At 46.0% G+C, this 24,978-nt stretch overlaps 1 pseudogene; it reads right to left on the bottom strand.

The window, feature by feature from the left end:
- LOC135524213 (thromboxane-A synthase-like) overlaps window positions 1–24,978 on the bottom strand; it is a 103,503-nt pseudogene that overhangs the window by 21,617 nt on the left and 56,908 nt on the right.

Genomic DNA, 24,978 nt, shown 5'->3' with positions numbered 1-24,978 from the left:
TGCACTTTTCACACCAAAATATGTTCATCTAGGGGCCTCCCGGGTGGCGCAGTGGTCCACCAGAGACTCTGGGTTCGAGCCCAGGCTCTGTCGCAGCCGGCTGCAACCGGGAGGTCCATGGGGCGACGCACAATTGGCCTAACGTCGTCCGGGTTAGGGAGGGTTTGGCAGGTAGGGATATCCTTGTCTCATCGCGCACTAGCGACTCCTGTGGCGGCCGGGCGCAGTGCACGCTGACCAGGTCGCTAGGTGCACAGTGTTTCCTCCGACACATTGGTGTGGCTGGCTTCCGGGTTGGATGCGCGCTGTGTTAAGAAGCAGTGCGGCTTGGTTGGGTTGGGTTTCTGAACCTTCGTCTCTCCCGAGCCCGTACGGGAGTTGTAGCGATGAGACAAGACAGTAACTCCTGACAATTGGATACCACAAAATTGGGGGGTAAAAAAATATATGTTCATCTCTCGGAGACAGAACTCATCTCGGAGGGCTACGACCACAGCTGTGTGGTCCCATGGAGTTTAAACTTGCGTATTATTGTTTGTACAGACGAACATGGTACCTTCAGGTGTTTGGAAATTGCTCACAAGGATGAACCAGATTTGGCTGATTTCTTTTGATTTTCCCATGATGTCAAGCAAAGAGGCACTGAGTTTGAAGGTAGGCCTTAAAATACATCCACAGGAACACCTCCAATTGACTCAAATTATGTCAATCAACCTATCAGAAGCTTCTAAAGCCACATTTTCTGGAATTTCCCAAGCCATTTAAAGGCACAGTCAACTTGTGATACTGTGAATTGTGATACAGTGAATTATAAGTGAAATAATCTGTTTGTAAACAATTGTTGGAAAAATGACTTGTGTCATGCAAAGTAGATGTCCTAACCGACTTGCCAAAACTATAGTTTGTGAACAAGAAATTTGTGGAGTGGTTGAAAAACCAGTTTTAATGACTACAACCTAAGTGTACGTAAACGTCTGACTTCAACTGTATATACTGTGTACACAGAGTAATAAACAAGGGAACGCTTTTCCAAATCCCTTTACATGGATGCTAAACCCTTTCCTCCATGACATACTGTAACTACGCAGCAGGCCACATTTCAAAAACAGATATTCAGACAACTCTTAGACAGGACAGAAATATGTTATCAATGGCTGTTTACTCAATGTATCACGGGGACTCAGGGAGATTGTTGCCTTTCCCTGTGCAAAGCTGTCAGGGCGAGAATTATGTGGGCATGAATGATCCAATAGAGATTCAATAGCGATGACCCTATGGGACGGGGCCGGACGTCAGTCCTGAGACCCGTGTTTGGCCCCTGTAGAACACACACACTGTAAGAGCCAGGAGGATAACTGACTGGCTGGGGAAGATATTAAGCCCCAGCCTTTCTCAAGGATCAGCCTGAGCTCTCGATCCACCCTCTTTCTCTGTCTCTTTCTCTCTCGCTTTCTCCCACTCGGTCTCCCTCTCTTTCTCCCTCTCTGTCTCCCTCTCTTTCTCCCTATAATTCTCCCTCTCTGTCTCCCTCGCTTTCTCCTACTCTGTCTCCCTCTCGGTCTCCCTCTCTGTCTCCCTCTCTGTCTCCCTCTCTGTCTCCCTCTCGGTATCCCTCTCTTTCTCCCTCTCTGTCTCCCTCGCTTTCTCCCTCTCTGTCTCCCTCTCTTTCTCCCTCTCTGTCTCCCTCTTTGTCTCCCTCTCTGTCTCCCTCTCGGTCTCCCTCTCTTTCTCCCTCTCTATCGCCCTCTCTTTCTCCCTCTCTGTCTCCCTCTTGGTCTCCCTCTCTGTCTCCCTCTCTTTCTCCCTCTCTGTCTCCCTCGCTTTCTCCCTCTCTGTCTCCCTCTCTTTCTCCCTCTCTTTCTCCCTCTCTGTCTCCCTCTCTTTCTCCCTCTCTGTCTCCCTCTCGGTCTCCCTCTCTTTCTCCCTCTCTATCGCCCTCTCTTTCTCCCTCTCTGTCTCCCTCTCGGTCTCCCTCTCTGTCTCCCTCTCTTTCTCCCTCTCTGTCTCCCTCGCTTTCTCCCTCTCTGTCTCCCTCTCTTTCTCCCTCTCTTTCTCCCTCTCTGTCTCCCTCTCTTTCTCCCTCTCTGTCTCCCTCTCTTTCTCCCTCTCTGTCTCCCTCTCTGTCTCCCTCTCTGTCTCCCTCTCTTTCTCCCTCTCTTTCTCCCTCTCTGTCTCCCTCTCTTTCTCCCTCTCTGTCTCCCTCTCGGTCTCCCTCTCTGTCTCCCTCTCTTTCTCCCCCTCTGTCTCCCTCTCGGTCTCCCTCTCTGTCTCCCTCTCTTCCTCCCTCGCTTTCTCCCACTGTGTCTCCCTCTCTGTCTCCCTCTCGGTCTCCCTCTCTTTCTCCCTCTCTGTCTTCCTCTCTTTCTCCCTCTCTGTCTCCCTCTCTTTCTCCCTCTCTGTCTCCCTCTCTGTCTCCCTCCCTCTCTTTCTCCCTCTCTGTCTCCCTCTCTTTCTCCCTCTCCGTCTCCCTCTCTTTCTCCCTCTCTGTCTCCCTCTCTGTCTCCCTCTCGGTCTCCCTCTCTGTCTCCCTCTCTGTCTCCTTCTCTTCCTCCCTCTCTGTCTCCCTCGCTTTCTCCTACTGTGTCTCCCTCTCTGTCTCCCTCTCTGTCTCCCTCTCTGTCTCCCTCTCTGTCTCCCTCTCTGTTTCCCTCTCGGTCTCCCTCTCGGTCTCCCTCGCTTTCTCCCTCGCTGTCTCCCTCTCTGTCTCCCTGTCTGTCTGTCTCCCTCTCTTTCTCCCTCTCTGTCTCCCTCTCTGTCTCCCTCGCTTTCTCCCTCTGTTGTCTTTTCCCGGTGGCGTGAGAGACATTTCTGATCAGCGAGCACAGAGAAACGTAACTGCAGGGACAGTCCTGTCGCACAAATGCACACGCACATGGATGCATGCATACAGACACACACACACCATCTTCAATCCTTTATATCTATACTGGTTCTCTATATCTATTACCACCTGCATCGTCACACACAACCAGCCCTCCTTCAATCAACACTGTGTGCAACAAGCATTCAACTCAAGGTGATTCAGAAATCTGAAGGTTCAGATTCATATCACCATTTCCTTTTACCTCACTCCCTCTTTCACACTGATTCTCCCTATCCATCTCTCATTCTTTCTCCACCCCCACCTTCCCTTTAACCATTTCCTTTTACCTCGCTCCCTCTTTCACACTGATTCTCCCTATCCATCTCTCGTCCTTTCTCCACCCCACCTTCCCTTTAACCATTTCCTTTTACCTCGCTCCCTCTTTCACACTGATTCTCCCTATCCATCTCTCGTTCTTTCTCCACCCCACCTTCCCTTTAACCATTTCCTTTTACCTCGCTCCCTCTTTCACACTGATTCTCCCTATCCATCTCTCGTTCTTTCTCCACCCCACCTTCCCTTTAACCATTTCCTTTTACCTCGCTCCCTCTTTCACACTGATTCTCCCTATCCATCTCTCGTTCTTTCTCCACCCCCACCTTCCCTTTAACCATTTCCTTTTACCTCGCTCCCTCTTTCACACTGATTCTCCCTATCCATCTCTCGTTCTTTCTCCACCCCACCTTCCCTTTAACCATTTCCTTTTACCTCGCTCCCTCTTTCACACTGATTCTCCCTATCCATCTCTCGTTCTTTCTCCACCCCCACCTTCCCTTTAACCATTTCCTTTTACCTCGCTCCCTCTTTCACACTGATTCTCCCTATCCATCTATTGTTCTTTCTCCACCCCCACCTTCCCTTTAACCATTTCCTTTTACCTCACTCCCTCTTTCACACTGATTCTCCCTATCCATCTCTCATTCTTTCTCCACCCCCACCTTCCCTTTAACCATTTCCTTTTACCTCCTCCCCATCTTTCACACTGATTCTCCCTATCCATCTCTCGTTCTTTCTCCACCCCCACCTTCCCTTTAACCATTTCCTTTTACCTCGCTCCCTCTTTCACACTGATTCTCCCTATCCATCTCTCGTTCCCTTTTTCTCCACCCCACCTTCCCTTTAACCATTTCCTTTTACCTCGCTCCCTCTTTCACACTGATTCTCCCTATCCATCTCTCGTTCTTTCTCCACCCCACCTTCCCTTTAACCATTTCCTTTTACCTCGCTCCCTCTTTCACACTGATTCTCCCTATCCATCTCTCGTTCTTTCTCCACCCCACCTTCCCTTTAACCATTTCCTTTCTTTCACCTGATTCTCCCTATCCATCTCTCGTTCTTTCTCCACCCCACCTTCCCTTTAACCATTTCCTTTTACCTCGCTCCCTCTTTCACACTGATTCTCCCTATCCATCTCTCGTTCTTTCTCCACCCCACCTTCCCTTTAACCATTTCCTTTTACCTCGCTCCCTCTTTCACACTGATTCTCCCTATCCATCTCTCGTTCTTTCTCCACCCCACCTTCCCTTTAACCATTTCCTTTTACCTCGCTCCCTCTTTCACACTGATTCTCCCTATCCATCTCTCATTCTTTCTCCACCCCCACCTTCCCTTTAACCATTTCCTTTTACCTCGCTCCCTCTTTCACACTGATTCTCCCTATCCATCTCTCGTCCTTTCTCCACCCCCACCTTCCCTTTAACCATTTCCTTTTACCTCGCTCCCTCTTTCACACTGATTCTCCCTATCCATCTCTCGTTCTTTCTCCACCCCACCTTCCCTTTAACCATTTCCTTTTACCTCGCTCCCTCTTTCACACTGATTCTCCCTATCCATCTCTCGTTCTTTCTCCACCCCACCTTCCCTTTAACCATTTCCTTTTACCTCGCTCCCTCTTTCACACTGATTCTCCCTATCCATCTCTCGTTCTTTCTCCACCCCACCTTCCCTTTAACCATTTCCTTTTACCTCGCTCCCTCTTTCACACTGATTCTCCCTATCCATCTCTCGTTCTTTCTCCACCCCACCTTCCCTTTAACCATTTCCTTTTACCTCGCTCCCTCTTTCACACTGATTCTCCCTATCCATCTCTCGTTCTTTCTCCACCCCCACCTTCCCTTTAACCATTTCCTTTTACCTCGCTCCCTCTTTCACACTGATTCTCCCTATCCATCTCTCGTTCTTTCTCCACCCCACCTTCCCTTTAACCATTTCCTTTTACCTCGCTGATTCTCCTATCTTTCACACTGATTCTCCCTATCCATCTCTATCCATCTCTCATTCTTTCTCCACCCCACCTTCCCTTTAACCATTTCCTTTTACCTCGCTCCCTCTTTCACACTGATTCTCCCTATCCATCTCTCGTTCTTTCTCCACCCCACCTTCCCTTTAACCATTTCCTTTTACCTCGATTCTCCCTCCATCTCTCGTTCTTTCACACCTGATTCTCCCCTATCCATCTCCCTATCCATCTCTTTTCTCCACCCCACCTTCCCTTTAACCATTTCCTTTTACCTCGCTCCCTCTTTCACACTGATTCTCCCTATCCATCTCTCGTTCTTTCTCCACCCCACCTTCCCTTTAACCATTTCCTTTTACCTCGCTCCCTCTTTCACACTGATTCTCCCTATCCATCTCTCGTTCTTTCTCCACCCCACCTTCCCTTTAACCATTTCCTTTTACCTATCCATCTCTCATTCTTTCCCACCCCCACCTTCCTTTCACACTGATTCTCCCTATCCATCTCTCGTTCTTTCTCCACCCCCACCTTCCCTTTAACCATTTCCTTTTACCTCGCTCCCTCTTTCACACTGATTCTCCCTATCCATCTCTCGTTCTTTCTCCACCCCACCTTCCCTTTAACCATTTCCTTTTACCTCGCTCCCTCTTTCACACTGATTCTCCCTATCCATCTCTCGTTCTTTCTCCACCCCCACCTTCCCTTTAACCATTTCCTTTTACCTCGCTCCCTCTTTCACACTGATTCTCCCTATCCATCTCTCGTTCTTTCTCCACCCCACCTTCCCTTTAACCATTTCCTTTTACCTCGCTCCCTCTTTCACACTGATTCTCCCTATCCATCTCTCGTTCTTTCCCTTTAACCATTTCCCCCTCGCTCCCTCTTTCACCTCCCTCCATCTTTAACCAACCATTTCCTTTTACCTCGCTCCCTCTTTCACACTGATTCTCCCTATCCATCTCTCGTTCTTTCTCCACCCCCACCTTCCCTTTAACCATTTCCTTTTACCTCGCTCCATCTCTTTCACACTGATTCTCCCTATCCATCTCCCTATCCATCTCTCGTTCTTTCTCCACCCCCACCTTCCCTTTAACCATTTCCTTTTACCTCGCTCCCTCTTTCACACTGATTCTCCCTATCCATCTCTCGTTCTTTCTCCACCCCACCTTCCCTTTAACCATTTCCTTTTACCTCGCTCCCTCTTTCACACTGATTCTCCCTATCCATCTCTCGTTCTTTCTCCACCCCCACCTTCCCTTTAACCATTTCCTTTTACCTCGCTCCCTCTTTCACACTGATTCTCCCTATCCATCTCTCGTTCTTTCTCCACCCCACCTTCCCTTTAACCATTTCCTTTTACCTCGCTCCCTCTTTCACACTGATTCTCCCTATCCATCTCTCGTTCTTTCTCCACCCCACCTTCCCTTTAACCATTTCCTTTACCTCGCTCCCTCTTTCACACTGATTCTCCCTATCCATCTCTCGTTCTTTCTCCACCCCACCTTCCCTTTAACCATTTCCTTTTACCTCGCTCCCTCTTTCACACTGATTCTCCCTATCCATCTCTCGTTCTTTCTCCACCCCACCTTCCCTTTAACCATTTCCTTTTACCTCGCTCCCTCTTTCACACTGATTCTCCCTATCCATCTCTCGTTCTTTCTCCACCCCCACCTTCCCTTTAACCATTTCCTTTTACCTCGCTCCTCTTTCACACTGATTCTCCCTATCCATCTCTCGTTCTTTCTCCACCCCCACCTTCCCTTTAACCATTTCCTTTTACCTCGCTCCCTCTTTCACACTGATTCTCCCTATCCATCTCTCGTTCTTTCTCCACCCCACCTTCCCTTTAACCATCCACCCCCGCTCCCTCTTTCACAATTCTCCCTATCCATCTCTCGTTCTTTCTCCACCCCCACCTTCCCTTTAACCATTTCCCTCCCTCTTTCACACTGATTCTCCCTATCCATCTCTCGTTCTTTCTCCACCCCACCTTCCCTTTAACCATTTCCTTTTACCTCGCTCCCTCTTTCACACTGATTCTCCCTATCCATCTCTCGTTCTTTCTCCACCCCACCTTCCCTTTAACCATTTCCTTTTACCTCGCTCCCTCTTTCACACTGATTCTCCCTATCCATCTCTCGTTCTTTCTCCACCCCACCTTCCCTTTAACCATTTCCTTTTACCTCGCTCCCTCTTTCACACTGATTCTCCCTATCCATCTCTCGTTCTTTCTCCACCCCACCTTCCCTTTAACCATTTCCTTTTACCTCGCTCCCTCTTTCACACTGATTCTCCCTATCCATCTCTCGTTCTTTCTCCACCCCACCTTCCCTTTAACCATTTCCTTTTACCTCGCTCCCTCTTTCACACTGATTCTCCCTATCCATCTCTCGTTCTTTCTCCACCCCACCTTCCCTTTAACCATTTCCTTTCCTCGCTCCCTCTTTCACACTGATTCTCCCTATCCATCTCTTCCCACCCCACCTTCCCTTTAACCATTTCCTTTTACCTCGCTCCCTCTTTCACACTGATTCTCCCTATCCATCTCTCGTTCTTTCTCCACCCCACCTTCCCTTTAACCATTTCCTTTTACCTCGCTCCCTCTTTCACACTGATTCTCCCTATCCATCTCTCGTTCTTTCTCCACCCCACCTTCCCTTTAACCATTTCCTTTTACCTCGCTCCCTCTTTCACACTGATTCTCCCTATCCATCTCTCGTTCTTTCTCCACCCCACCTTCCCTTTAACCATTTCCTTTTACCTCGCTCCCTCTTTCACACTGATTCTCCCTATCCATCTCTCGTTCTTTCTCCACCCCACCTTCCCTTTAACCATTTCCTTTTACCTCGCTCCCTCTTTCACACTGATTCTCCCTATCCATCTCTCGTTCTTTCTCCACCCCACCTTCCCTTTAACCATTTCCTTTTACCTCACTCCCTCTTTCACACTGATTCTCCCTATCCATCTCTCGTTCTTTCTCCACCCCACCTTCCCTTTAACCATTTCCTTTTACCTTCCCTCTTTCACACTGATTCTCCCTATCCATCTCTCGTTCTTTCTCCACCCCCACCTTCCTTTAACCATTTCCCTCGCTCCCTCTTTCACACTGATTCTCCCTATCCATCTCTCGTTCTTTCTCCACCCCACCTTCCCTTTAACCATTTCCTTTTACCTCGCTCCCACTTTCACACTGATTCTCCCTATCCATCTCTCGTTCTTTCTCCACCCCCACCTTCCCTTTAAACATTTCCTTTTACCTCGCTCCCTCTTTCACACTGATTCTCCCTATCCATCTCTCGTTCTTTCTCCACCCCACCTTCCCATTTAACCATTTCACTGATTCTCCCTATCCATCTCTCGTTCTTTCTCCTCCTTTTTAAACACCTGATTCTCCCTATCCATCTCTCGTTCTTTCTCCACCCCACCTTCCCTTTAACCATTTCCTTTTACCTCGCTTTTCACACTGATTCTCCCTATCCATCTCTCGTTCTTTCTCCACCTCCACCTTCCCTTTAACCATTTCCTTTTACCTCGCTCCCTCTTTCACACTGATTCTCCCTATCCATCTCTCGTTCTTTCTCCACCCCCACCTTCCCTTTAACCATTTCCTTGCTCTAAATATAAATACTTTTCTGACCTCCTTCTCCCTCTCTCTCTCACTACTTCCCCCCTATCTTCTTTCATCCCTCTCTCCCTCATTCCTTCTCTCTCTACTAGTGTGAGGTCAGGTTTCAGGGTCAGGGAGTCTTAGTGATGGAGATGAGAGGCTCTATGCTGCCCTACTCAAAGCCCTCTGTCTCTCCTGCTCCATGCCTCCGCACACCAACCCCCCCCCCCTTGTCCTCAAGTAATCAAGAGGACAGTGGCTTTTCAGGATCATCTGAACAATGACCCGAAGGAAGGGAAGGATGTTAAGAAGGGAGGGAGAGAGGAAAGGAAGGAGAGCTGTTCACACAGCCCGGTCCTCGTTTCATCCAGTCTATTGAAAAGAGAATAGAAAAGCTGTGTAGAGTGGTGGATGATAGGAGAGAGCAGAAATACCAGCTGCTGCTGCTGCCTTACTGGAGTTAACTGGTGAAAGCCCTGTAGAGATCACAGGATCACCCCAAAAATAGAATGCTGTAGCCTGGATTCACACACCTTGGACCAGAACAGGAACATGGACTTTGTCTGCAGCTCAATGAAGGGAGACCACTTCCTCAGGCACTCAATATCAATAAATACAAGTTATTCTGTTATATTCTCTAAATATGAAACTTGCCATAAAACATGACCAAGTGCACAGAGGATGTTCAGATTGTTGACTCAGACCCCTGACTGAGTTAGAGAGAGTGCTAATGATTTCCCATTCGGGAAGCGCTACATTTATGTGGGAGCAGCCTTGGAACCGCAAACAGATCAAATTGGATCACTGCTGCTTTAACTGCCCCCAGCGTTGTTCTCGTAGCCTTGTGACGATCATGTGTCAATATCGGGTTATATCATTTCTGAGGGATGACGATTTTATTTTCGTGCGCAACTAAAAGAAATAGATATAATTTTTCGGAACGAGTTTCTCTGTTGTCGGGCTGGATACATATGTTTAACATTGGCAATAAGATGAGAGACATAAGTAGGGGATATTTGAACCATACGATGCAATGTTTATCATGTAGTTCAGAACGCCTTGGGAACCCTGAGGTTAACAGAAGAAAACAGGCTGAAATGAGGAGGGACTACCTAGTACTTGTCCAATAAGAAACGCTTGTTTTCGTTTTCCGTTGCAAAGGTGTCCACCAAGGAATACAAAGGGACCAGCCGGCTGCTTAATGTGTGCTGTGTGTCAAGGAGCATTGGCAACTACCTCTCTCTCTCTCTCTCACTGCTTTTCTCCATCTGTCTCTCTCTTATATGTCTCTCACAGTTTCTCTGTCTCTTTCTTGTGGTTTCTCTCTCTGCTCGTTATGAAGAATAACCCCCCAGAAATCGGCCTGTAGCCTATGTCTGAGCGATGCACAATAGAGTTTGTGCCAAATGAGTTCACATTTCAGCATGAGTGATGTTTTGACCTTTGACCTGAGCTGTGGGCAGAGGTTCAGAGAAAGCCCAAAGCCTCCTGCTCCCCCTGCCAGGCCTGGCATCGTGCCATAGGCTTACAGCAGCTCTCACTTCTTTATGGCAGGCAGCCCTTACCTCTGCAACATCTATAGAGACTAGCTCCAGAACTTATAACCTTTTTTCTGTAACTTAAACAATAGATGACAAGCTCTCTATTGTACTGCTACAGTAAACACTGAACCCTGTACCCTCTCTCTCTCCTTCTCCTCCATCTCTACAATGAACTATGTACCCTCTCTTTGCACACTCAATCCCTTTCCCTTTCTCTCTCTCTCACTCTCTCTCTCTCCCTCCTCTCTCTCCTTCTCTCTTCCTCTCTCCCTCTAAACCCCTCTCCTCCCTGAAGCACTCTGCCAACAGACAGACAATGTGGAAGCAGTATAACACAGCAGGGGCAGCCCAGGCTGAAACATGTCATTTAAGAAGTGCAGGTCTCTCCCCTTTTTCCGTCTTAACATCTTCTGCATGAGTCATTATAGGCCTTGCTTCAACTCATTCTGTTATTTAGGGAGATAAGAATCACAAATTAATGAGAGGACCCCCTATGGACATCGACACAGCGGTAGAGCGAGAGAGAGGAACATTCATTAGCTGGTCAAAACAGCTGCAATGCTAACCCATCCATGTCAACCCAAAGCTATGTTAACACCAAAGAAATAGAATGAACTAGAATGAACCAAGCCCGTCAGCGGGAGAGAGAGAGAGAGAGAGACACATTTGCATGTTTGACTGCTCTAGCCTGAGTGGTACAGTCAGAAGACACCACACGGGGATGGCTCTTCTCAGAAAGAGAGTGAGGTGAGAACACAGCATGTCTCTGCTGGAGGCTAGGCTGTCGTAGCCCGCCTGAACACAGCGTGTCTCTGCTGGAGGCTAGGCTGTCGTAGCCCGCCTGAACACAGCGTGTCTCTGCTGGAGGCTAGGCTGTCGTAGCCCTCCTGAACACAGCGTGTCTCTGCTGGAGGCTAGGCTGTCGTAGCCCGCCTGAACACAGCGTGTCTCTGCTGGAGGCTAGGCTGTCGTAGCCCGCCTGAACACAGCGTGTCTCTGCAGGAGGCTAGGCTGCGTAGCCATCCTGAACACAGCGTGTCTCTGCTGGAGGCTGTCATAACCCTCCTGAACACGGCATGTCTCTGCTGGAGGCTAGGCTGTCGTAGCCCGCCTGAACACAGCGTGTCTCTGCTGGAGGCTAGGCTGTCGTAGCCCGCCTGAACACAGCGTGTCTCTGCTGGAGGCTCGGCTAACGTAGCCCTCCGGAACACAGCGTGTCTCTGCTGGAGGCTAGGCTGCCGTAGCCCGCCTGCTGCCAACTCCTACTGCCACACACTAAACATGCGTGAGATTAATCATGGCTAAAAACTTCATCCACAGAACGTGCTTGTGAATGAGAATAACAATTACAATCAATTACTGAACAAGAATTACAATCGATGGAACGTCAAAGTTTTGGCAATGACTTCAGATTAGACGAGGAGGGGCTGCAGATTACTTGAAGGAATGAAATAGTGTGGCTCTTTGCAATGTGTGTGGCTTTGCAATACCATGGATCTGAGATGACTGACTGACATTGAAAAAGCTTTCAGGAGTGAACAAGCCTGTATGAGTAGGTTAACAAAACCACAGTCAGTCTCTTTCACAGTGCTGAAAGAAAGGCAGTGGGTTGAGGTAGCTGTGACGAGCTCTGAAGCCCTGCAGGAGCAGTGAGAAAGAGCGACCCAGTCAGCAGCCAGGCGTCTGATAAAATGGACACCCAGCTGGCCTACACTCTTAGAAATAAAATTACAAAAAATAACCTTCTTTGGGTTCTTTGCCTGTCCCTATAGGAGAACCCTTTGAAGAACCCTTTTTAGTTGCAGGTGGAACCTTTTTGGTTCCAGACACCCTATTCCCTTTCCACAGAGAGTTCAACACGGAACCCAAAAGGGTTCGACCTGGAACCAAACAGGGTTTTCCTATGGGGACAGCAGAATAACCCTTTTTTCTAAGCGTGTATAAACACGTTTATGTACACAGGTATTGCTGTGTGTATCCAATCAAGTTCCCTGCATCAAAGACTTGAAAAGTTGCTCAGACTGTTGAAATCACCAAATGGCCCTCACCAGCAAACTAGGCATACAGCTCGCACTCTACAGGGAATGTCCTACGTAACATTAGTCTTTGTTTTTTTGTAGAGTTTTCTGAAAACCTACTACTGACATGATCCCATTCAGACTCCTTAGAAAGGTTCATGAGGTAGGTGGGTTAAGTCTAGAGTCCAGGGTCTTATACAATATCTGAGGACTTTCAAAATGCTGCAATGCAGAGTAGTGTTGACAACACTGCTAACGTTAGTATTCAGCTGACGAGCTAAAGGATAGCGGTCATCAGCTATCCTTTAGCTCGAAAAGCTATTGCCAGTTTTGTACAACGCGACTCAGACCAGAGCATACCGGACCTATTTTCTCTCCTTATCCCCGGATTTCTACCGCAAGCTCTGGACATTTACACCTGGATATTGGAGCTAGCTAGCTGCTATCCGAGTGACTATTGGCTTACGTCGGTCCCGGAGCAAATATCAATTATTCCGGAGCTAGCCAGCTGAAGAGTTCCATCAGCCACTCCTGGGCTACAATCACCTATCCGGACCTGTTTTACTGCCGACACGGAGCCCCGCCGGGCCTTCACAACTGGAATACCAACGTTATCTGCCCGAGGGAGTCATCCAACTGGCCCTTCCGTCACGACGTTACCTAAAAGCCCATCTGCGACCCGCTAATTGTTTGGTGTCTTATCGGCTGCTATCTGAATAGGTCCATCGGACAATTTTCTTGGATCACTATATCTATTTTGCCAATTCGATTGGTCCCCTCTACCACACGGAACCCCACTAATCCTACCGACGGAAACGCACAAGGTGGCTAAAAACAGACCTCCATCCGATGCCAGCTTGCTACCGATGGCCCGGCTAGCTGTCTGAATCGCCGTGACCGCAACCAACTTCTCTACTCACTGGACCCTTATGATCACTCGACTAAGCATGCCTCTCCTTAATGTAAATATGCCTTGTCCATTGCTGTTCTGGTTAGTGTTTATTGGCTTATTTCACTGTAGAGGCTCGAGCCCTGCTCATTATACCTTATCCAACCTTTCAGTTCCACCACCCACACATGCAATGACATCACCTGGTTTCAATGATGTTTCTAGAGACAACATCTCTCTCATCATCACTCAATGCCTAGGTTTACCTCCACTGTATTCACATCCTACCATACCTTTGTCTGTACATTATACCTTATAGCTATTTTATCGCCCCCAGAAACCTCCTTTTACTCTCTGTTCCAGACATCCTAGACGACCAATTCTCTTAGCTTTTAGCCGTACCCTTATCCTACTTCTCCTCTGTTCCTCTGGTGATGTAGAGGTGAATCCAGGCCCTGCAGTGCCTAGCTCCACTCCAATTCCACAGGCTCTCTTTTGATGACTTCTGTAACCGTAATAGCTTTGGTTTCATGCATGTTAACATTAGAAGCCTTCTCCCTAAATTTGTTTTATTCACTGCTTTAGCACACTCTGCCAACCTGGATGTCCGAGCCGTGCCTGAGTCCTGGCTTAGGAAGACCACCAAGAACTCTGAAATCTCCATCCCCAACTACAACATTTTCAGACAAGATTGAACGACCAAAGGGGGCAGTGTTGCAATCTACAGCAGAGATAGCCTGCAGAGTTCTGTCCTACTATCCAGGTCTGTACCCAAACAATTTGAACTTCTACTTTGAAAAACAAGTCTCTCACCGTTGCAGCCTGCTATAGACCACCCTCTGCCCCAGCTGTGCTCTGGACACCATACGTGAACTGATTTCCCCCCATCTATCTTCAGAGCTCGTGCTGCTAGGTGACCTAAACTGGGACATGCTTAATTAACACCCCAGCCATCCTACAATCTAAGCTTGATGCCCTCAATCCCGCAAATTATCAATGAACCTACCAGGTACCGCCCCAAAGCCATAAACACGGGCACTCTCATACATATCATCCTAACCAACTTGCCCCTAAATACACCTCTGCTGTTTTCAACCAAGATCCCAGCGATCACTGCCTCATTGCCTGCATCCGTAATGGGTCAGCGGTCAAACGACCTCCACTCATCACTGTCAAACGCTCCTTGAAACACTTCAGCGAGCAGGCCCTTCTAATCGACCTGGCCTGGGTACCCTGGAAGGATATTGACCTCATTCCGTCAGTAGAGGATGCCTGTTTTTTTTTAAATGCCTTCCTCATCATCTTAAATAAGCATGCGCCATTCAAGAAATGAAGAACCAGGGACAGATATAGCCCTTGGTTCTCTCCATTGAACAGCCCCCGTGATATGCAACTTTTCAGGAAAGTTAGAACCCAATATACACAGGCAGTTAGAAAACACAAGGCTAGCTTTTTCAACCAGAAATTTGCTTCCTGCAACAAAAACTCAAAAAAGTTCTGGGACACTGTAAAGTCCATGGAGAATAAGAACACCTCTTCCCAGCTGCCCACTGCACTGAGGATAGGAAACTCTGTCACCACCGATAAATCCACTATAATTGAGAATTTCAATAAGCATTTTTCTACGGCTGGCCTTGCTTTCCACCTGGCTACCCCTACCCCGGTCAACAGCACTGCACCCCACACAGCAACTCGCCCAAGCCTTCCCCATTTGTCCTTCTCCCAAATCCAGTCAGCTGATGTTCTGAAAGAGCTGCAAAATCTGGACCCTTACAAATCAGCCCGGCTAGACAATCTGGACAATTTCTTTCTAAAACTATTTGCCAAAATTGTTGCAACCCCTATTACTAGCCTGTTCAACTTCTCTTTCGTGTCATCTGAGATTCCCAAAGATTGGAAAGCAGCTGCGGTCATCCCCCTCTCCAAAGGGGACACTCTAGACCCAAACTGCTACAGACCTATATCTATCCTACCCTACCTTTCTAAGGTCTTCGAAAGCCAAGTCAACAAACAGATTACCGACCATTTCGAATCCCACCGCACCTTCTCCGCTATACAATCTGGTTTCAGAGCTGGTCATGGGTGCACCTCAGCCACGCTCAAGGTCCTAAACGATATCTTAACCGCCATCGATAAGAAACAATACTGTGCAGCCGTATTCATTGACCTGGCCAAGGCTTTCAATTCTGTCAATCACCACATCCTCATCAGCAGACTCGATAGCCTTGGTTTCTCAAATGATTGCCTCGCCTGTTTCACCAACTACTTCTCTGATAGAGTTCAGTGTGTCAAATCGGAGGGCCTGTTGTCCGGGCCTCTGGCAATCTCTATGGGGGTGCCACAGGGTTCAATTCTTGGGCTGAATCTCTTCTCTGCATACATCAATGATGTCGCTCTTGCTGCTTGTGAGTCTCTGATCCACCTCTACGCAGACGATACCATTCTGTATACTTCTGGCCCTTCTTTGGACACTGTGTTAACAACCCTCCAGACGAGCTTCAATGCCATACAACTCTCCTTCCGTGGCCTCCAACTGCTCTTAAATACAAGTAAAACTAAATGCAAGCCTTTCAACCGATCGCTGCCTGCACCTGCCCGCACATCCAGCATCACTACTCTGGACGGTTCTGACTTAGAATATGTGGACAACTACAAATACCTAGGTGTCTGGTTAGACTGTAAACTCTCCTTCCAGACTCACATCAAACATCTCCAATACAAAGTTAAATCTAGAATTGGCTTCCTATTTCGCAACAAAGCATCCTTCACTTATGCTGCCAAACATACCCTCGTAAAACTGACCATCCTGCCGATCCTCGACTTCGGCTATGTCATTTACAAAATAGCCTCCAATACCCTACTCAATAAATTGGATGCAGTCTATCACAGTGCCATCCATTTTGTCACCAACACCCCATATACTACCCACCACTGCGACCTGTACGCTCTTGTTGGCTGGCCCTCGCCTCATACTCGTCGCCAAACCCACTGGCTCCAGGTCATCTACAAGACCCTGCTAGGTAAAGTCCCCCCTTATCTCAGCTCGCTGGTCACCATAGCAGCACCCACCTGTAGCACGCGCTCCAGCAGGTATATCTCTCTGGTCACCCCTAAAACCAATTACTCCTTTGGCCGCCTCTCCTTCCAGGTCTCTGCTGCCAATGACTGGAACGAACTGCAAAAATCTCTGAAACTGGAAACACTGGTCTCCCTCACTAGCTTTAAGCACCAGCTGACAGAGCAGCTCACAGATTACTGCACCTGTACATAGCCTATCTATAATTTAGCCCAAACAACTACCTCTTCCCCGACTGTATTTGTTTATTTATTTTGCTCCTTTGCATCCCATTATTTCTGTCTACTTTGCACATTCTTCCACTGCAAATCTACCATTACAGTGTTTTACTTGCTATATTGTATTTACTTCGCCACCATGGCCTTTTTTGCCTTTACCTCCATTATCTCACCTCATTTGCTCACATTGTATATATACTTATTTTTCTAATGTGTTATTGACTGTATGTTTGTTTTACTCCATGTGTAATTCTGTGTTGTTGTATGTGTCAAACTGCTTTGCTTTATCTTGGCCAGGTCACAATTGTAAATGAGAACTTGTTCTCAACTTGCTTACCTGGTTTAAATAAAGGTGAAATATATATATATATATATATATATATATATATATATATATATATATATATATATATATATATATATATATATATATATATATATATATTTATATTTTAAACAGGTATCAGTGGTGTTGCCTATCATTAAAACTACCACTAGGACAAATTATATCCAGTCCGACCAATAGACAATACTCTTCATCTCATCTCCTTCATTATATAACAGTAAATACCAGACCTTGTTGCGGTGCCTTGTAACAACATCTAATTTTACATGCTGCCTCGAAGGCTGCTCAGTAGGCTTCTATTCACAACATCCAAACCATTGCTCTATATCAGAGGCAAGTCAGAGTATGAATCGATAAAAGTCCACTGCAGAAAAAAGGCAATGAGTTAATAAACAAATATACTGTATATCACATCAGATTGACCCCAACACCAAGAAGATACAAAAAAAAGTGAGCAATGTTATATATGCACTGATGCATTTTGATCAGGAAGTAAATCACAGGAAGCAGAACGGGCAGAGTCAGTTGGTTTACACGGCGAGCTCTCTCTGGAGACACTTCTTCCCTTGAGAGTTGAAGGATTAAGCATTACAGAGCAGAGAGCAGCGTATCGGCACAGTGCCGGACGAGGGAAGATGAGATGAAAGAGTGTCTGACTCCAGATGCTCCAGTCACAGAGATCTCCTCCTCCGTGTGCATTTGATCCTGTCTTCCGGTCTGCTGCCTGCTCCACTCTGTTCTCCGCTGTTCAGGCCTTGGTCCGGGTATTAAGAAGCAGAAGGAGATGGGGGAGTAGAGGATCTAACAAGGTCATGGCTGCGTCTGAAATTGCACCCTATTCTCTATATAGTGCACTACTTTGACCACGGTCCTATGGACCCTAGGACATAGGGTGCCATTTTCGACGCACACATGGCCTTATAAGAGCCTCCACTCCCCGTCTAACTGTTTATGTGTTCCATATTAGAGCTGCAGAGTTGATCATGGCTGTGACAGCAGCAGGGGTGGTTATTTAATGGGGCACTTTGTTAAGGCCGGAAGACACAGACGCTGGAGCTTCTTGCGAGACTCATAGACAGAAGGGATGCAGAGTGAAATGAAACAAACAATAAGCAACCTCTGAATCTTCTTGTTTCTATGTATGTGTGTATGTGTCTGTGTGTATGAATGTGTATGTGTGTATGTGTGTATGCGTGTATATGTGTGTATATGTGTGTATGTATGTGTATGTGTGTATGTATGTGTGTGTATGTGTGTATGTGTGTAAGTGTGTATGTATATGTGTGTATGTACGTGTATGTGTGTGTATGTATGTGTATATGTATGTGTGTATGTATGTGTATGTGTGTATGTGTATGTGTGTATGTGTATGTGTGTATGTATGTGTATGTGTATGTGTGTATGTTTGTGTGTATGTGTGTGTGTATGTGTGTATGTATGTGTGTATGTGTATGTGTGTATGTATGTGTGTGTGTGTATGTGTGTGTGTGTATGTGTGTATGTATGTGTGTATGTGTGTGTGTATGTGTGTATGTATGTGTGTATGTGTGTGTGTATGTGTGTATGTATGTGTGTATGTGTGTGTGTGTGTGTGTGTATGTATGTGTGTATGTGTGTGTGTATGTGTGTATGTGTGTATGTGTGTATGTGTGTGTGTATGTGTATGTGTGTGTATGTATGTATGTGTGTGTGTGTGTGTGTGTATGTGTGTGTGTATGTGTGTGTGTATGTGTGTGTGTGTGTGTGTGTGTGTGTGTGTGTGTGTGTGTGTGTGTGTGTGTGTGTGTGTGTGTGTGTGTGTGTGTGTGTGTGTGTGTGTATGTATGTGTGTATGCGTCTGAGTATGTGAGCAGAGTGGAGCTGGAGTGAGGAGTGTGCCTAATTTGACTGGAGCGCAGATCGAGATTCCAAAAGGCTGGAGCGCTGGCCTTCCCTCTTGCTCCAATTTCACTCCAATAGCGCTCACTTCACGAGATCAGGACATGCCCGTCCCAGCATGCATTTGTAGTCTACTTGTGTTCTGCTATCTATAGCCCCTTGCTTTAGCTAAATAGCTTCATAAAGAAACTGATAGAACACACAGGTGCTAAATCAAGGTGACAGACTGGCCAAACTCGTGTTTCTAAAATAAGGCATTTTTTGTTTAATTTGTATTTAATTCTATGTAAGCCACAGCCTTTATGCGCAATGTATAGACTATAATGATTTAATACAACAACATGTTGTTTAAAAGATGAGTGCTTTATGTCCCTACCAGCCTATTGTGTCGCACTCGCAAATGCTTCACAATGTATTTCTTTGTAAGCTATTTCCTTGAAATAATAGAAATAATATAGCCTAAATAATTCATTTTAGTCTCCCTGTCTGGCTCCTGACCTATGTATTGTTTATATGATGCTTAATATGACATGTAGCCTATTTGAAATGACAAACACTTCTTGCATTCACCTTTTCATGTTTATTAAAATACTTTTCATTCAAATCATATGGTTTGGTGTCAGTACTTCAAAACCAAATGGTAGTTCCAGGTAGTGTCAAAAACAGATGGGTGTTGGATCAATTCATGAATGGAGCGAATATGGAGCGTGTTTTTGCGTGTTTTTATTGCGCAGAGCGGTTGGAAAGGACATGGAGCGCCAGGGCCGAGCGCAGGATTTCCGACTGCTCAAATCCGTGCTCACATACTCTGGTCTGCGCCCCATTTGTCCTGCAACCCCCGGCCTCAATTACCAGACAAAGATAGGTTTTCATCCAAAATGAATGCAGCAAAATATTGGCCGTTGTCTGGGTTTTTATCTCACAATAGAGTGGCAGCTCACGTCAAACCGCAGAAACCCCAGAGAAACAGATTGAAAATCCTCAATCTGAAAAATGCCAACCCACCCCTCCCTCTTTGCCCCCACCCCCCTATATCCAATCCAGTCTCTCTGATTTATTTTTGTTCCAGCCAGGTCCGATCACTGTCTGTCTTTCACACTCATCACCACAGCTGGCCTGCAGCGTGGCATACTGGCCTGCAGCAGAGATGGACTTACAATTGAGGTGGAGTTTATATGGGACTGGGTCTCTCAGTCATCAACCCCTGCAAAATGATTGTAAGCAACTCTGTAAACATGCTGAATCCCATGTTTACAGAGTTATAGTTTAGTTTCGGTTCGATTCTGAAAAAATGATCACAGTTATCAATTTCAGTTTAGATGTAATTTGCTTTTTACATTAAATGACCTCTGCATTATGTGGGTTGAATGCTGTAACAGAATAAAACAATGAATCAAAGTCCCACGATGGTAGTGACTGCCCATTACTGCTTATCACTTATGAATCATAATTGATTAATTTTACTTTAATAAAATATTTCAGTAGTTCATTCCAAGTCATCATCTCATCTCTATAGAGCTACTGCCTATGCTGTCTGACAAAATCACTATTTTAGTAGTTCTTCAATGTAAATAAGGCATACCTTTATGACTGCTAAATACCAACTATCAATCAACTGCTCTATCCCTCTCGATCTTGTATTGTTCTGTCTCTTCTGTCCCTCTGTCTGCCTCACACTAACCTAGCAGGCGTAAAAGAAACACACAGACTGGACAAGTAGGCACACAATGGATTATGGTCATTGTACTTAAATACCACGTTTTCTGCGCTAAACAAAAATATAAACGCAACATGTAAAGTGTTGGTCCCATGTTTCATGAGCTGGAATAAAAGATCCCATGAATTTTCCATATCCACAAAAAGCTTATTTCTCTAAAAAAATGTATGCACAAATTGGTTTACTGTACATCCCTGCTCGTGAGCATTTCTCCTTGCCAAGATAATCCATCCACCTGACAGGTGTGGCATATCAACAAGCTGATTAAATAGCATTATCATTATACAGGTGCACCTTGTGCTGGGGACAATAAAAGGCCACTCCAAAATGTGCAGTTTTTTCACACGACACAATGTCACCAATGTCTCAAGTTTTGAAGGAGCATGCAATTGGCATAATGACTGCAGGAATGTCCACCAGAGCTGTTGCCAGAGAATGTTGCAGTACGTCCAACCGGCCTTACAACCACAAACCCAGGACCTCCACATCCGGCGTCTTCACCTGCGGGATCGTCTGAGATCAGCCACCTGGACAGCTGATGAAACTGTGGATTTGCACAACCGAAGAAACCGTCTCAGGAAAGCTCATCTGCGTGCTTGTCGTCCTCACCAGGGTCTTGACCTGACTGCAGTTCGGCGTCATAACCAACTTCAGTGGGCAAATGCTCACTTTCGATGACCACTGGCACGTTGAAGAAGTGTGGTCTTCACGGATGAATCCCGGTTTCAACTGTACCGGGCAGATGGCAGACAGCGTGCATGGCATCGTGTGGGTAAGCGGTTTGCTGATGTCAACATTGTGAACAGAGTGTCCCTATAACGACACAAGGTGAGACCCAGATGCAGACACAGGAGGCAGATGGTTCGAGTCTCTGATAATAATTGAACAATGAGGGGCCCGGCGAGAGCCAGGTTGAGGACAGGCAAGAGATCCTAACCAGGTCAGAGTCCAAACGGTACAGGGGGGCAGGCAGGCTCGAGGTCAGGGGCAGGCAGAATGGTCAGGCAGGCGGGCTCAGTGTCATGGTAGGCAAAAGGTCAGAACCGGGAGGACTCGAAAAGAGAGACTAGGAAAAACAGGAGCTTGGAAAAACGCTGGTTGACTTGGCAAGACAAGACGAACTGGCGACAGACAAACAGAGAACACTGGTATAAATACACTGAGGGTAACAGGGAAGATCGGTGACACCTGGAGGGGGGTGAAGACAATCACAAGGACAGGTGAAACAGATCAGGGTGTGACAGTCCCATGGTGGCGTTGGGGTTATGGTATGGGCAGGCATAAGCCATGGACAACGAACACAATTGTATTTTATCGATGGCAATTTGAATGTATAGAGATACCGTGACGAGATCCTGAGGCCCATTGCTGTGCCTTTCATCCGCCGCCATTACCTCATGTTTCAGCATGATACAGTGGTTCTTCCTGTAAAAGTTGCATCATACTGCAGCACATAATTCTATGGCACCTTATTTAATTGTCAGCCATTGTTGCCACTAATGCTAGTTAGTGCTAGTTTGACCACTAGAGGGCATCTTGGAAAAGCATTCTTCAATATTGGCTGTACTAGAGAATTTGAAACCTTTTTTTGTAAGAACACAATATATGGGATTGATTTCCCAAAATGTAGCTTTGATGAATATTATGGTGTTTCTATTCCAAGAAAAACAAACAATGAAACCCTTGGTCTGTTTGGTCTGTTTGGGTTGATGGTCCTCTGATCTGCAAACGTATTCTACGGTTATATATGTGTCGACTAAAGCGATTTAATTCATGAATGCATTTGAACGTTTTTAATATTGTGATAGTGAAGAGCAAAATTCTTCTCAAGAGAATTAATATTACAGTTACACCAACTGGTAGGCTAATTACACATTTGTACAAAATGGTAAGAGAACTGGTGTAGAATGTTCCCCCTCTACACACACATTTCTTTACTAGAATCTCGAACTGAAAATACTGTCAGATCCATAAAATGTCCTCGTACAGTATTAGATCTAATTAACAGCACATTACTCAACATTAGTGAGACTCATGTCGCCTACGGTAGGTCTACAGTATATGTAAAAATATTTTTTTCAATGACGTGACTCTCCGACCAATAATTCAATTTAGAGGATTGGCGGCATCTAAATTAATATCTAAGGGGCATTTTTAGTTAGGGCAAAACTGGTCTGTGGGAATATCTAAGGGACTTTTAAATAAATATAATTCAGGGTTAATAATAATAATAATAATAATCACTTTACTTAAAGTTATGATATATTGGAGATTATTTCGTTTTCAAATAAATGAAAGTTATTGGCTGTACTACAGAATTTAAAACCTTTTTTTGTAAGAACATAGTATATGGGATTGATATTAAGAAATGTTGCTTAATTCATTTGATTAATATTATGGTGTTTCTATTCCAAGAAAAACTAAAAAACTAAACCCTCTGGGTTTTATTTAGGAAAATATGGAGCTGTACAATGTTTATTAAACTAGACATGTCAGTTAAGAACAAATTCTTATTTACAATGAAACCTGGACTACGTTGGGCCAATTGTGTGCCGCCCAATGGGCCTCCCAATCACGGCCGGTTGTGATACAGCCAACCTAACTAAGAAATACATTTGACGATACAATTCTCCCCTTATACCCTCCTTCTTGGCAAGAGCCTATTGTCCTGTTAATAGCCCATAATGGCGCTGTACAACGTGACCGTTCAGGAGTAGGCTACAGTCCTACAGTAAGAGGAAAATAACAATAACATTTCAACACCCTAATTGTCGTCTAGCCAATACCCAAAAGGAGATTCAGTGAATATAACATCTCATTACTTATCAAGACCAGTCCCCATGCTTGTCTCAGAGCAGCGCTGTCTTGACCTCTGAATGCCGTCTTTCCCCCTTCCACTTGCCTCTTCCATTCATTTTCAAAGTTATTTTCCAGTAAACATAATCAGTGCTCTAAGTCCCCATTTGCGCTGGTCTGGAGCAGTGATGCAGGGTACCGTACTAAACCATAAATGACCTCTAAATCCCGCAGCATACAGTAATCTCAAAACGTTTAGTTGAGCAACCACTGCAACGCACGGCCCCATATCGCAAGGATCTGTACAAAATCCTGGAAGCTGAAAATGTCCCAGTTCTTCCATGGTCGGCATGTCACCCATTGAGCATGTTTGGGATGCTCTGGATTGTCATGTATACAACAGCGTGTTCCAATTCCTGCCAATATAAAGCAACTTCGCACAGCCATCGAAGAGGATTGGGACAATATTCCACATGCCAACAGATCCATATCATTATTCCCATTCATGTGAAATCCATAGATTAGGTCTAATCAGTGTCGGACCGTTTACATAATCTGGTTAGGATTTTAGTAGTTTCAATAATCCAACATGGCACACATACTGTGGCGACAAAAGAAGGTGATTGTGAACGTAAGGGGCATTCAGGAAGGCCCATACTCACATATCTGGTGAAGAAGTCATCCACCTCAGCCTGCAGCCTGCAGTCTGACACTCTGGGTGTAGAGCCAGGAGGTAGGAGGTGAAGGCCAGCGTGTTGCTACTGGTCTCGTAACCCGCCAGGAAGAACACAAACGCCTGGCCCACGATCTCATCCTCCGACATCATCCTCTTCTGGGTCTGGACCGAGCGCCTGTTGGGCGACTCCTGGCTCCTGGCGCCACCATTTCCTTGTTCCCTGGAGTGGTGTGTGTGGGCCAGTTCATCAGCATGGTTCACCACATCAAAGTGTTCAAGACAGACACATTCCTTGGTGATGTGCGTGTCCAGCATCAGCTGCAGGAAGTCTCACCGCCGCTACACACACACACACACACACGCACACACACACACACACACACACACACACACACACACACACACACACACACACACACACACACACACACACACACACACACACACACACACACACACACACACACACACACACGCAATTGTTGTTAATGAATGTGTAGTTTATTGATGTGTTGGTTATTACTGTGTTTCACAGGTCATCATTGTAAATAAGAATTTGTTCTTAACTGACTTACCTGTCTAAATAAAGGTGAAATAAACATGAGAGCGCACGTGCACGCACACACACACGCACACACACACACACACACATTCAAAGATCAAGAACAGTGAAGAGAAAGGAAGAGAGACAAAAAGAGTCCTTCATACCATTCCCATCTTTTATAAAGGAGCAGAAGTTTTTACAGCTCAGCAACACACTGTACCTCTTCAACAGGCTGCTCATCTCTCTGTCTGATGATCTTCTGGATACAGTTGATGAAGAAGTTGTTCATCTCATCGCTCCTCTTGTTGGGGATGACCCGGGCCAGAGGAGCCAGGAATGGGAAAGCAACTGTAGACAGCAAGAGAAGAACCAACAAAACACCATCTGTGTCAGTCCACTTACGGCAGGGAATGCAATACAGTATATGTTAAGTGGACATGCCCCTTATAATATATACTGTATATTGAGTCCAAAATTGTAAATTGTGAGAAATAGTGTGTATGATCACATTAAAAACATAACACTGTTGTTTTAAAATCTTTCTCTCTTTCATTTTGATAATTGTTGCTTAGA

This window comes from Oncorhynchus masou, chromosome 31, assembly GCF_036934945.1.
Source record: "Oncorhynchus masou masou isolate Uvic2021 chromosome 31, UVic_Omas_1.1, whole genome shotgun sequence".
Taxonomy (NCBI): domain Eukaryota; kingdom Metazoa; phylum Chordata; class Actinopteri; order Salmoniformes; family Salmonidae; genus Oncorhynchus; species Oncorhynchus masou.
Note: the sequence above shows the minus strand (reverse complement) of the source record. Positions and strands in the feature narration are given on the sequence as shown.